Consider the following 15,076-nt stretch of genomic DNA (forward strand, 5'->3'; position numbering starts at 1 on the left):
ATTTGGCTGCCATGGCCGCTATTTTGCTACTAAGTTCTAATAGGCCGATCTCACTTAAAATTGGTCTAGGAATGATCAGCTCATGGTCCTGACAAAGTTAAGTTAACATTATACTATTTTTTACTCAAATTGGTACATATTTCAACAACAAAAATAAATACTGTAGACTCAGGTGACCGTTTAGGCCCATGGGCCTCTTGTTATCATTTGCTTCCAATTTAAGGGACAGTGTAGCACGATAGCTCACAGACACTTAAAAAGTGAAAGCTCATAAATAGGACGCGTAGTTTACCGTCACTATAACAGTGACAGCTCAGGATGGTATTTGTCAATATGGCAAAGGACAGATTGTGATGGCATTCTTTTGTCAATATAGCAGAGAGAGATCAGGACGGTAGTTTACTGTCAATTCAGAAGAAACAATAAATAGTTTAGGACAATGGTAGTTTACTGTGATTGGATAAGGGACAGCCGGATGGTATTTGTAAATACAGCAATGGACAGCTTAGGACATTATTTTATTATAAATCTAGCAACGAAAATCTCAGGACGCTATATTATTTTATTCTATTCAAACCAGCAAGATAAAACTTGGGACGGTAGTTAAATGCCAAGTAAGAAATAACAGCATAGTTTATTGTTAATAATATTATTTTTGTAATAACAATGATATTTACATAAATAGACACAATTGCGTATTTACGTATCTTTGTAAATAAAGCAACATAACAAGTATTAACTTATTTATAAGTTATTGCATATTTGAATTCTTTCTTTCTTTTTGCAAGTATTTACTTAAATTTTGCAACTATTCAATACATCGTATCATTGAAGTACCTCCTTATCTGCCTTAAACATAAACCTATTCATGATATTTGAAAGAGTGGCTTCGGTAGGATATAAATCTATGTTTACTATTGAAATATATTATTATCAATCCTGTTTCGCTTTTTTCCTTTCTTTTTTTAATGTGCATTATGTTCGGTAGGATTGTTATATAAGTAGCTATATGTAATAACGAGTACTGATGATGACAACATGGTACATGTATATTGTTAAGTCTTGAAACATTCAATAATAACAGACAAATAATTTAGAGTTTGCTTAATACCTTGAATGAATACATTCAATAGTGGCATTTGTCATCCCTTTAGCATATTACGGAGATATTTTATTATGTAAACGCTAAACGATGTGAGGTTCCTTGCGCCTACATTGAGTAATGATCCGCCCCACTATGATTGTAATAACATGTGGGATTCCGAAGGAACAAACTACGCCCCTGGCTTGTAGCACAAAGAAAAAGTTAATTTGCTGCATTATCTCATATAAAATGCCTAACTGTCTTTAATCATGTAAACCTAAATCTCACCTACAGTTACCACCTTTTGACAAGGTATGACCTTTTAATGTTGATCCACCGTTGTTTCATCATGTAACTGTATAAGGAATGTAGCCGTAATGTAAATAATTTTATTCCTGAATAAAGTTAACACCACAAATGGTAGCAGGGCATTTAACTATGCGAGTAAGAACTTCTGGAAATAAACTCTAGGCCCAATCGGACATACAAAAGTATAAAATAATTGATTAAGTATGGAGCGAAATAAGAGACTGATCACTTGACTAAATGGCTTGCGCGTGCTCTCGAGAAATATTAATAGAGCCATTTTTTCATAAAAAGAACGCTGTAAATTACATCATACTTTACTTGAGCTGATATGTTAAGGGTTCTCTAGACTGTAATTAGCATTTTTCTACAACTTGACGAAAACTTCTGTGTGCCACTTAATTTCCCCCATTAGCACAGTGTAGAATAAGTATATGATTCTTCATGTGTGAGCACTATATGAAAATATAAACCATGATCTGATATCATACACATCGGTTCACGTGCCAAAATTGCAAGCATTTCGTAATCTTAACTCCAAGTTTATAACAGTATCTTTTGTTTATATAACAGAGAAAACAGGCTATGCATTCAAAAGTTATGGGGGAAAGGCCTGCTGTATCGCACTGCTGGATGTATCGTAGGAAGCGACTAGCAAGGGGGACTTCCTTCTGTTTTCTGCTTAGGGCCATTAAGGGAACCAAAGTTGACCTGTGGGTGCATTGCAACACTTGGGGTCTTTATGTTCCTTTTCTCAGTGATCTAGTCTTTCCTGCTGCTTGCGTTCCCTAGGTAGCAACCCGTCTGTTCAGGGGCTTCGGTGTTGCAAGGACATTTATCACATAAAAAAAGTATAAATAAACCGAAGCTGAAATGTTTTTCTATATTTTTTGTGTGTCTATTAATGCCATCAGCTGCATATACTAGACTTGTATTACTACATGAGGGAATACAGTGATTAGCATGTCACACGTGTTGTTTTACCGCATAGTTAACCGCAGTTAACACAATCCACGAATTGTTAATTTGAAGTATGACATGTTATGTACAATATTTTTTCTCTCTCTTAACACAAACCTACATTTCACAATTTATTTTATTTTATCATATACGACATAGACAGCAAAGTAGACTTTATGGGGAAAAGAGGTTTCACAAAGCACACACGCCACAAATGTCCAGGGCCCGTATTCATATAACCGTTCTCATATAAAAGCATGGGTTATGTGCCCAAACCTTCTTTCTTGTAACTCACTTAAATCATGTCAAACGATCAATAAATCAAATGTTAACATTGAAAAGTCTATTCAATTATTTTGTTTTCAAAATCATTGACAAAATAAGATTGTATTATTAGTTTTTAACCGGAACAAGAAAGTAATCTTGAGCACGCAAAATCTATGCCTGAGCATGAGAAAGGTTTCTATAAATACGGTCCTAGAATACAGAAATTTCGTAGGGAGGTTGGACTATGAAAACTAATAATTTGTTTAAACCGTGGCATAGGGAAGTGAATTATGAGAGAAATGTGTATGTGTTACATCTGCAGACATTGTATGAATAATATGGATAAAATGATATTATCATTTGAAGTATTTTTAGTCGTTAACAGGACGTAACAGTCACGGAGTTCTGGTTTAAATCTCTTTTTCCTGTTTCAGGTACTCAAACATCGAAATATTTAAACATGCCTCTATATCAGGACTAGTTACTGTAACACTAGGTCGTTACCAGTCCATTGAACAAGTGGGAAGATGATTATGAACGTTTTAAAATTTTAAATAAATATAAATTTATTCATCTATTGCAGTATCTTGATTTGAGAGTAAATGCGTTAAAAAACATTGAAAGATGTATGGCGTCTTATGTATAATACATTTTAAATAGTAAGAACAATTATAAGGTTTTTAATAGGAAGGCTTTCCGATATTTCTAAAATTCGTTTCAAGAAAAGCCTTTCGAATGTAATTTTCGGGGAATCTGGTTTTTGTCTTACATCTACTATCTAACCTCTGGTACCTGTACATACATTTATATGTGTTTGTGTGTCATTTTCCTCTAATGCAGTTGGCATTCATATTGCCAATGAACCGCATATGTAAGCAACTTTATGCTTAAACGCACATATAGACCCGCTAACGACGAAGTCTCCGTGTCCCTGTTGGAATCGAATAGTAATATTGAATGTATCTCATATATTTCAATGAGAAATAGGATTGTTTCTTAAACGGTTGAACATGTATATACTTTTGCATGACCTGTAGAGTTCTAGTCACGTGACGAGTATTTGAATTACTTGCGTACAATAAACATGTCACAATACAAACTTTGATCCTAAAAATAACATTTAACGAACAGATACAGTGTAAAATAACATTTAACGAACAGATACAGTGTAAAATAACATTTAACGAACAGATACAGTGTAAAATAACATCTGACGAACAGATACAGTGTAAAATAATATTTAACGAACAGATACAGTGTAAAATAACATTTAACGAACAGATACAGTGTAAAATAACATTTAACGAACAGATACAGTGTAAAATAACATTTAACGAACAGATACAGTGTAAAATAACATTTAACGAACAGATACAGTGTAAAATAACATTTAACGAACAGATACAGTGTAAAATAACATTTAACGAACAGATACAGTGTAAAATAACATTTAACGAACAGATACAGTGTAAAATAACATTTAACGAACAGATACAGTGTAAAATAACATTTAACGAACAGATACAGTGTAAAATAACATTTAACGAACAGATACAGTGTAAAATAACATTTAACGAACAGATACAGTGTAAAATAACATTTAACGAACAGATACAGTGTAAAATAACATTTAACGAACAGATACAGTGTAAAATAACATTTAACGAACAGATACAGTGTAAAATAACATTTAACGAACAGATACAGTGTAAAATAACATTTAACGAACAGATACAGTGTAAAATAACATTTAACGAACAGATACAGTGTAAAATAACATTTAACGAACAGATACAGTGTAAAATAACATTTAACGAACAGATACAGTGTAAAATAACATTTAACGAACAGATACAGTGTAAAATAACATTTAACGAACAGATACAGTGTAAAATAACATTTAACGAACAGATACAGTGTAAAATAACATTTAACGAACAGATACAGTGTAAAATAACATTTAACGAACAGATACAGTGTAAAATAACATTTAACGAACAGATACAGTGTAAAATAACATTTAACGAACAGATACAGTGTAAAATAACATTTAACGAACAGATACAGTGTAAAATAACACTTAACGAACAGATACAGTGTAAAATAACACTTAACGAACAGATACAGTGTAAAATAACATTTAACGAACAGATACAGTGTAAAATAACATTTAACGAACAGATACAGTGTAAAATAACATTTAACGAACAGATACAGTGTAAAATAACATTTAACGAACAGATACAGTGTAAAATAACATTTAACGAACAGATACAGTGTAAAATAACATTTAACGAACAGATACAGTGTAAAATAACATTTAACGAACAGATACAGTGTAAAATAACATTTAACGAACAGATACAGTGTAAAATAACATTTAACGAACAGATACAGTGTAAAATAACATTTAACGAACAGATACAGTGTAAAATAACATTTAACGAACAGATACAGTGTAAAATAACACTTAACGAACAGATACAGTGTAAAATAACACTTAACGAACAGATACAGTGTAAAATAACACTTAACGAACAGATACAGTGTAAAATAACACTTAACGAACAGATACAGTGTAAAATAACATTTAACGAACAGATACAGTGTAAAATAACATTTAACGAACAGATACAGTGTAAAATAACATTTAACGAACAGATACAGTGTAAAATAACATTTAACGAACAGATACAGTGTAAAATAACATTTAACGAACAGATACAGTGTAAAATAACATTTAACGAACAGATACAGTGTAAAATAACATTTAACGAACAGATACAGTGTAAAATAACATTTAACGAACAGATACAGTGTAAAATAACATTTAACGAACAGATACAGTGTAAAATAACATTTAACGAACAGATACAGTGTAAAATAACATTTAACGAACAGATACAGTGTAAAATAACATTTAACGAACAGATACAGTGTAAAATAACATTTAACGAACAGATACAGTGTAAAATAACATTTAACGAACAGATACAGTGTAAAATAACATTTAACGAACAGATACAGTGTAAAATAACATTTAACGAACAGATACAGTGTAAAATAACATTTAACGAACAGATACAGTGTAAAATAACATTTAACGAACAGATACAGTGTAAAATAACATTTAACGAACAGATACAGTGTAAAATAACATTTAACGAACAGATACAGTGTAAAATAACATTTAACGAACAGATACAGTGTAAAATAACATTTAACGAACAGATACAGTGTAAAATAACATTTAACGAACAGATACAGTGTAAAATAACATTTAACGAACAGATACAGTGTAAAATAACATTTAACGAACAGATACAGTGTAAAATAACATTTAACGAACAGATACAGTGTAAAATAACATTTAACGAACAGATACAGTGTAAAATAACATTTAACGAACAGATACAGTGTAAAATAACACTTAACGAACAGATACAGTGTAAAATAACATTTAACGAACAGATACAGTGTAAAATAACATTTAACGAACAGAAACAGTGTAAAATAACATTTAACGAACAGATACAGTGTAAAATAACATTTGACGAACAGGTACAGTGTAAAATAACATTTAACGAACAGGTACAATGTAAAATAACATTTAACGAACAGATACAGTGTAAATAGCTTTTAACGAACAGATAAAGTGTAAAATAAAATTTAACGAACAGATACAGTGTAAAATAACACTTAACGAACAGATACAGTGTAAAATAACAGTTCTGTGTGTGATGAATTGATTCAATAAAAGCACATTTAGAGATCGGTCTTCTAGAGAATGGTTTATTTTAGGAACCGAAGTGTGCTGACAAGGAAAATCATAATTTTTGTAATGTAGGCTCTCTTCTAGAGGAAGTATCTTAAGATACATATACAAATGTACCTGGTATTTAGGGGAAATACATATGTCGACAGTGTCACCGGATAGCACGGGGCAACGCAGATTTCGACTTTATTTCATCATTTGCTGCAGCACGAATGTCGATTTTAAATATGTCCTGTTTGTTACAGATGTGTAAACCACATCCTGTTGGATATCGGTTAACATAATCTGAGAGTACACTTATAAAATAATCCCTCCCCCCTCCCCCGAGGTTCTGTGAAATAATAGGCCTGCTGTATTCCACCGAATGTCTTAAGAGGAGACTAACGTGGGAGACCCTGAAATCGTGGGTTTGTTTGTGTCTTCTGTTTAGGGACATTGAAGAAACCACACTTGATTTGCTGCCGAACAAATAGAATATCTTTCTTTTCTTTTCTCTTCCCTATTCTTTCTTTTCGTCGGTACCTCACTTTGCATTCGTCACCCTTTAACCTTAGATGTCGACCTTTAACCTTAGATGTCGACAGAACATTGAACCCCCAACGAAATTATGATAAAATAATATTTCCTCTCTAAAAAGTACGTTGCGTCAACTAGATACTGTTGTACAGCTGCAGCTATTCTTCCGCCTCCTGAACATATATCACTATAACAATAACAGGATATGAAACGGGAAATGATAAAGTTATTGGTTAAAGTTAAAGGATATAGGATGCTTACCAAAATTCTACCTTGTACCAACAAATCTGATCGACCACTTAACAAAGCCATCCCCCCCCCTCCATAACGACACCTTAAGCCAATAAGCGTCATCATCGTCATCCTTTACCTCCCCTACCCCTCCATGTCGACACCTAAAACCTCTAAGCGTCATCATCATCATTCACCCCCACCCCCTCCTAAATCCAGTTACCGTCATCATCCACCTCCCCGACCCCTACATATCGACATCTAAAACTACTCTGCGATATCATCATCCAGTAACCGTCATCATCCACCTCCCCGGCCCTCCGTATTGACATCTCTAGACCACAAACGGTCATGATTCTCCCCTCCCCCACCTCTTCATACCGACACATTTCCTATGTACTTAACGTCACCATATTACAACTGATACTTGTTCTTCTCTTCTAACCAATAACAGCCGTCCTGTATTCCTCGTTCACCAACCCTCATATCTTCATTTTTTATCCTTTACTTCTTTCTTTCACTTGCATAACATGAATACCGTAAGGTTAACATTGACTTCCATGTAACATGTGAAAATCGTATGAAGCTATGCTGAGAAAGATGTTTGAACTATTGTCGAGATTTCGGTACGGTACTTCAAAAGTATTATGACATCCGTTCTGTAAGTGGGGTAAGGGTAGACTGTGGATATCAACTTCTTAACAATTTCCCCTAATTATCTTCTTTATTTCCTCTAGCGATGAATCCCTACTGACATTCTAACCCACTTAGATACTGTTAACGGTGTCATTAGAAACCCGGGACCCGGTAGTACGACGCTCATTAACTCTACATGCGATCCGACGTATTATCTCGGACCTTGAACATGAAAATTATACCAGATTTTACGTGGGGAGTCTGATCCTTCGCCAAAATGGAAAAGTATATACATATTTGTTTAAATTATTTTTCAGCTAGACGTCGATAGAACAAATTACGATATTAATATCAATGTGATTTTTAACTTTTGCATATATATTCTGTCCGTGACTTTGGTGGAATAAGGTTAAATTAGAAATGGATAGTACATATATATTGATAATTCTGGAAATAGACCATTATTAGTTATGGACATCTTAATTTGAATACGTGATTATATGAACCTGGAAAGATATTTACCGAGACCAAGTGGAGGTCTTTATCACTTTTGCATATTGACATTTTCACTGATGCAGCAATTTTTCAATTCATCCTCTCTTTTACCACTGTCCCTGTCTTACCCAAACCTCTCCGTAGGGTGCTTTCTCTTTCCTTTTCAATCGTCTTTCTCCTCTTTATTTTTGGTCTTCCTACTCCCCCCTTTCCTTCAGGTTTCGTGTCAGTGGTGTTCAATCCAATCCTGTTGTTTTCCATCGCCATTACATACCTGTATACTCTGCACTGCCTCGCTCATTTTGCTTATATCGATACGCAAGTATCTTGTCTGGTATTATTTTCTTAAACATGTATTTTGAAAGATGTTTAGTTTCTTCTTGTCGCTTTTATTTATTTCTGGTATTTTACATACACAATAAATCTTAATGTTGTCTTCTGTAAAACTCTGTCCTTGACTTAAGGATGTACACCTCTGAGAAGTCAAAAAATTCCTGTATTCAACTTTTTTTCTTATATGGATTTTTGGAAAAAGGAGTAAATGGCATAGTAGAAAATGCAAAAAAAACTTGATGTCCGTGTGCTCGTTGTTGTGCTATGGTCGGTCAAAGATACCAATTAAACACAATATGTGATTTTAGGTGATTTTTTGGGTTTTGACCATTTGCAGAACAAATTCATACAATTTCTTCCAAGTGTGTTATCAGATATGTATGAATGTTTGTAGAATTGATGAAAATATTATTTTCTTTTAAATTATGGAAATAAAATTTCTTAATCTTATTCTTTCAACTCAGAAAGCCGATTTTAGTTACCCCTACCCCCTATTTTTAATGAAAATATACTATTTGTTTTACGATTTTTTGCAGATTAAACGCTTGATAAAAAAAGTTATGGTATTAAACTTTTTTTAATATTTATTGAAATAAAAGAAAATGTGTTTCTCTTTCTAAAACATCCAAAAAAATGGGGGGTCGGTGTGCTTCTGTTTTTTGTCCCATTATCATTTGTGTTATTTTTTACCTTTTTCGGGGGCAAAAATCAAAAGTGCTTCAGTTACACTAAATATGTAAAAAAAAAATATCAATAATGTATAGTTTTCCAGTTTGTTGCATATTATTTTTATCATCTTAACCATTATAAAGTTGTACAGCAAAATTGAACCTGCTATAATTAAAAATGGCGACACTAACCCGTTACACCAGATCAAAACGAGACTTGAACGTGATTGAAACCTCAGAAGAGTACATCCTTAACAATCCTGCACTTGATGTCTTTATTACAACCTCTTTTTTCGGTAACTATTTCTCCTACGTGTAAACTTGTGAAAAAGTCCGCATCTACTATATGTCTTCATTCAGCGCATCCTTCGTTTTTGTGTGTTTTTTTAAACTGTTCGTTTTGCTTTTTAGATCTTGGTGCGTTGATAACAATAGAACTAAATCGTCTGCAAAATTAATCATTATATTAAATATGGGGATATGCTGTTTCAGTAATTAAACAAGATAAACCTTAGAAAGTTGTCAAGAGGAAAGTACCAAATTTGGCTGAGAACATTGTGACTTTTCAATTGAAGTGACGTCAAAAGAGAAAATTCACCTGCTCTTTCTATCTAGAAATAGTAACACCGAGGTAATATCACAGATTAATAACCTCCACGTGATTGTGTTCCTGCCAAAAAAGGTGTGATCAACATATCTAACATAGCGATTTTTTTAACCCATATTGTGCCTCACATGCCGCTCTGTGCAGATTCGTGGAAAGAAATAATAGACCTGCAGTACCATATGCATGTCGAAAGAGGCGACTAACGTGGGACCCTTGCAGAATCGAGGGTTTCCTGCTGTGTGTTCTACTAAGAGGATAGAAATGAAACAAAAAAATGATATGATGCCAAAATAGCAAGGCTTGGAATGTTTTGGATTTTTTTGTATATTCTCTTCTCACTTCCGACCTCTTTCTTTGGGGCGTTTTCTCCCTAGGCACCCTTCTTCATAATATCAAGACCTTGGCTGTTTCAAGGGTGTTTAACGCCAAACAACAAATCTCACAAGCCAAGTTCGAATGAACATCACATTTCATCTTGATCTAATGTTTTAATGGCTATTTTTAAAACGGGGATATATATATAGACCATGCATGTACATGATGTGTGACACTGATATAGATTCTGTTGACTGTTTGATTGGTTGGTTAATTAGTGATATGTATAACCTTGTGTTATTAACATTTATATGCAGATTGCGTTGGCGATGCTCATATTTGCAGGGCGTATTGATTCAGAATAATATATACCGCTGTTAGTGTCAACAGTCCTTAAATACGGGACTGACATTCTTCAGACTGAACACGGGACCGGCATTCTTCAGACTACGTCATTCACGTGTTTGAAGATCACGAAAAGAACAGTTGGCTTTTATAATGACACACTAGTCGTGATCCACTTGGTATACCGTATGATTCACGTTTAGTCACCACTGTCGATAGATCCGTGAGCGACGAAGACGAATCCAACTCAATGGAAGGGGTCAGTGATGACAACCCAGTTTTCCGAATGACATATGTTCAAAGTACAATTAGCTCAACAACACGTTATGTTCGCACTGTATGCCCTCAGTTGGTGATATTTTACAATGGAATTAACGTTGAACCATTAGATAATAGATGTTTCGTGATTATAATTGTTGGAACGAAAAATACTATTTGACGCTTTTCTTGGACTTGTCGGTAAGCTAACGACAAAGCTTGGAACAGATTTAGTGGTAACGTGATACATTGAACTCAGATCATTCTATGTATATTGTGTCTAGGTCTGATACTGAAACCTCAATATGAAATCGGAACAATTCCTCTCTTAGCCTCTCAACAGTGTACCGCCGTATTTAACCACACTTTAACGAACTGTTTAACATTTAAAGCCCAGTTAGCTTCATCTCAAATCCAATCTAACACTTTTTTGTTTTATATTTTCAAATAAAGCTGTTGTTGCGAATCACAGCTAATAATAGAAATCATCAGGGGAAAAGTGGCATTATTTTTAATGTAGTTTTCTAAACAGAGTTTAAGGCGATCTTTGAGTCTTAACATATATCTGCGCACATAAATACCATTGCGTACCCAGTGTTATTCGTTTTGTTGTGAATAGAAATAACTTTATAAACAATACATGATCATCATTAATTTGTTTATCGATTGTTTTAATTTTGAGGAAAATCACATGAAAATATACTTTCAAATTTTGAGGCCGACGTGTGTTCCGTCTTGCACCTTTATCAACGCTTCTGTTCTGCTTGTAGAGTCGGAGCCTACTCGGACTAACCGCAGGTGCATGTAAATTGATGAAAACGATGTTTAACGTGAATGTACGAGTTAGCTCCCCTACATCAAATACATGATCATCACCTACGTTCTAGCAATGATATTTTCCCCTTCATAAATCAATATTCAAAATTTATGAGATAGGTATAACAAATTTACATAATCGTATTACGGTTCATATACATATCTTATCGAGGCATAATAAAACAAAGGGTCGTTCATATTTATAACAAGTCGTACAGGGGCAAACGGTGGGCCGCCATGTATTGTCAATATTACAAGGATCAGTCTTTGGTTAACAAGTGGCAGGTTTTCTTTTGTGCATGCAATAGATAGAAAATAGGAAAAAAAAGTTGTGGAAACAGCATATGATATATTGATAAATACAATTAACAGTTTTTGAATTAAAATTATCACGACTGCAGTAGTACAGAGAGCAGGTGATTGGGACAGCACCGAAGTATCTGATCATTGTTATCACTTTACAGTGCAACATCTTGTTAAGACATTTTGATAACGCTGACGTATACATGCATCAATCCAAGGACGTATGCAGTGACCAGCTACCCGTGATATTTTCAAGGTCAAAAGAATCTCAAATAAGTGAAAAACTATACACTTCATTGTAATAAGATCGCATTGACCTTCACCTCTAGAACAAATGTGAAATACGTGCAAAACTTTTAATGAAATCTTGTCTAGATTGCACGTTTTTAACCATTGAAGATTTGTTTTCTAATTTTAGAGGTGCAGAAAATGTGCATAAAACTACGGTGTATTAAGGCCATGATTACGTATCACCTCTTGGTCAAAGGTCAAATAAATACAAAGCAAATATAAATAGTTTTACATATTTTGTTAACAAAACAAATCTTTAGTTATTTTCTATTTTACGTGTATTAAAACAACGGATTAAACAAACGTGGATACATGCCACTTCACATATTCTGGAATTCTAACCGACAAAATGTGTTGTCCAGTAGCAGAATGTTTGAAAGAATACTCTATCAGCTTAAACCCAGCTCCCCTATATCACGGATTAAACGAGAGTCCTCATGCGCTTACTACTACAATAAATATCCTAAATAAAACCAACGTAATCCGAGCATAATGTACGCTTCATAATAAAGATATATATGTAACAATCCCTAGTTGTACGCTATGGCATAATAACATGTCGTTCAGCCCCCTTTACAGAACATTTCCGCTAGCACGAACTTCCCGTTATTAATTCCATAACATTTCACTTTGTTGACCTTACAATTAACATATACAGTATTTTAGAAATCTGTAATAGTCATTTAGAAAAACATAAATATTTATATTTTTTATTCATAAGTTAACATCTGAATTTCTCGACAACTTGTGCCCTGTATCAAAGGTGAGACCCTTACTTGTAATGTTACGACTATCGCACCACACACAAAACTATCAACTAACACTACAGGTCAAAATTTCAATAAAAAAACACGTTGGGTCCTTATTTGTCCTTTGTTAGACTATTGTTGACGATTGGCCTTTGTCAAACTGTTAACCATGTGCTAGGTATCACACCAGTTTGTCACCTTAATATATAGAATACTCGGACATTCAATTTAAGTGACCGGAAAACAAATCTCCGGCCACTACTATCACAACCAACGTAAGGGATGTTTGCTAACTCTGACGTTGACCATTGTTCGCCATCTTACTCCAGACCCGACATGTGAATTATGACACATGTTTTCTCGAGCTGACCATCAACTGGACAATGACTTAATTTTCTTGGCCACTGACTTGGTCAGCAGATGTTAATTGCTTGTCAACAAAAAATCAACCAGTCACGTGTCAACTCAAATAGAAAAAGGTTACTACGGAGTAATTACACGCCTCCAGCTAATAAGAGTTCTGAATTTCAGGTTCGCCGTTGGTTGGTAATAGAGTTGAGCAGTAGTCAAGCCTTTCATTGGTATATACCTGCTGTGACTGAAATGTGTTATCACCGTCCAATTATATATTTTTTAAATTACTCCGGATTTTTCTATCGGCAAGGATTTTTGAACATAAGACTGTCAGTTATTCATTCAACATTTGATTGTATTCTTATTATTTTGGGGGTTTTTTTTCGAAAAAAATAAATGAATAGTCAATATATCTTAATGCATAGATGAAATAACACATGGAAGAAGAGAAACTAAAAAATCATATAGTAATTAGTTTTCTATGGTTCAAAATTAAACAAGTTGTACTGCCCACAAAAGCGTAAATGACAAGGAGAAAGTGATTTTAACGCCCTCTTATAACGTACATCCTGTTGGACATCACTGGTTAGGCACACGTATGAATGTAGAAATTAATTTACATCAGCTTTTTATCTGATAAAATAGAAAACAAATACTTAGCATGTGAGTGAGAAAAACGTTTAGTACTTTATCAAACCACACCCAAGTCTTTAAAACTATACAAGTCTTAAAAACTAACCTGTTCAAAAGTCTCTTGTTGAAATTAATGTGATGTTTATGTTCAAAGTACTGTTAATATCTATAAATGAATATCCACGGCCAGGAAGTAATGTGTGTTCTCTATGATAATTGCTTCGCTATAGTATATAGTCGTTTGGTCCTATATAATATGATCATTAATAATAGTTAGTTCTAACAGCATAAGAATTGATTTCTTCATCATAAAATCATTATTTGTTTATTATATAATATTTTTTTCTTTTTTCTTTTTTCTTTTTTCTTTTCTTTATAATATGATAATTAGTTTTATATGACCTAAGAATCGGTTCTAGTATTTGTTGGCTTTGTATATTGTTATTCTGTATATACAGTCTTTATTTTGTAACTGATAAGTCAACTGACTTAAAGTACAATTCTAACAAAGAACTTAAACTTGAATTTTCAAAACAAAAAATGTTGCCTATAATTACTCGTCTGTACTCAGCCTCAACATAGACGATATCACAATCGTCTGGGACGAACAGCGTTTGTGTAAACACCAAGAGACCGCACTGATTTCTGACTCACTCCGGTATATATGTGATTCACTTCCGATGTAGGTGTAACATATTGATACACTGTAAACAATATACACCGTACACATCCTGATCAGAGTCATTAAAACGTAAACAAATTAAACACTTACGACCGAACTTTGTTTCTCCGAAATTACTGAAATCGCGAACAAGTTTCGAGAAAAATGATATCTGATAATGCAAGTGCAAGAAAGAGACAGTAATTTGAGGAAGACATCTGGAATAGAAGGAAGGTCATAGTTTTAAGATAGTTCATACCAAAACTCATTTACAGTTCTTGTCTTTTTTTCCATCAATATTTTTTTTTTTTTTTTTTTTTTTTTTTTTTTTTTTTTTTTGATGTTTTTATTTCCACTAAAAATCAATACTCGGTCAACAAGAATTGCGTTTCATGTTGTTTTTCCCTCTATATTTTTTTTTTCGCTTCAGTCAAAAAAAAAGGATAAATAAAATGTAATGATTGCGAAGAATA

General features: G+C 33.5%; 1 protein-coding gene across 2 annotated transcripts in view; it reads left to right on the forward strand.

Annotated features, from left to right (window-relative positions):
- Positions 1–15,076, forward strand: part of LOC110453617 (Friend leukemia integration 1 transcription factor-like) — a 46,255-nt gene that overhangs the window by 10,805 nt on the left and 20,374 nt on the right. The gene's annotated exons all lie outside the window — the stretch shown is intronic.

The sequence above is a fragment of the Mizuhopecten yessoensis genome, unplaced genomic scaffold (assembly GCF_002113885.1).
Source record: "Mizuhopecten yessoensis strain PY_sf001 unplaced genomic scaffold, ASM211388v2 scaffold7473, whole genome shotgun sequence".
NCBI lineage: Eukaryota > Metazoa > Mollusca > Bivalvia > Pectinida > Pectinidae > Mizuhopecten > Mizuhopecten yessoensis.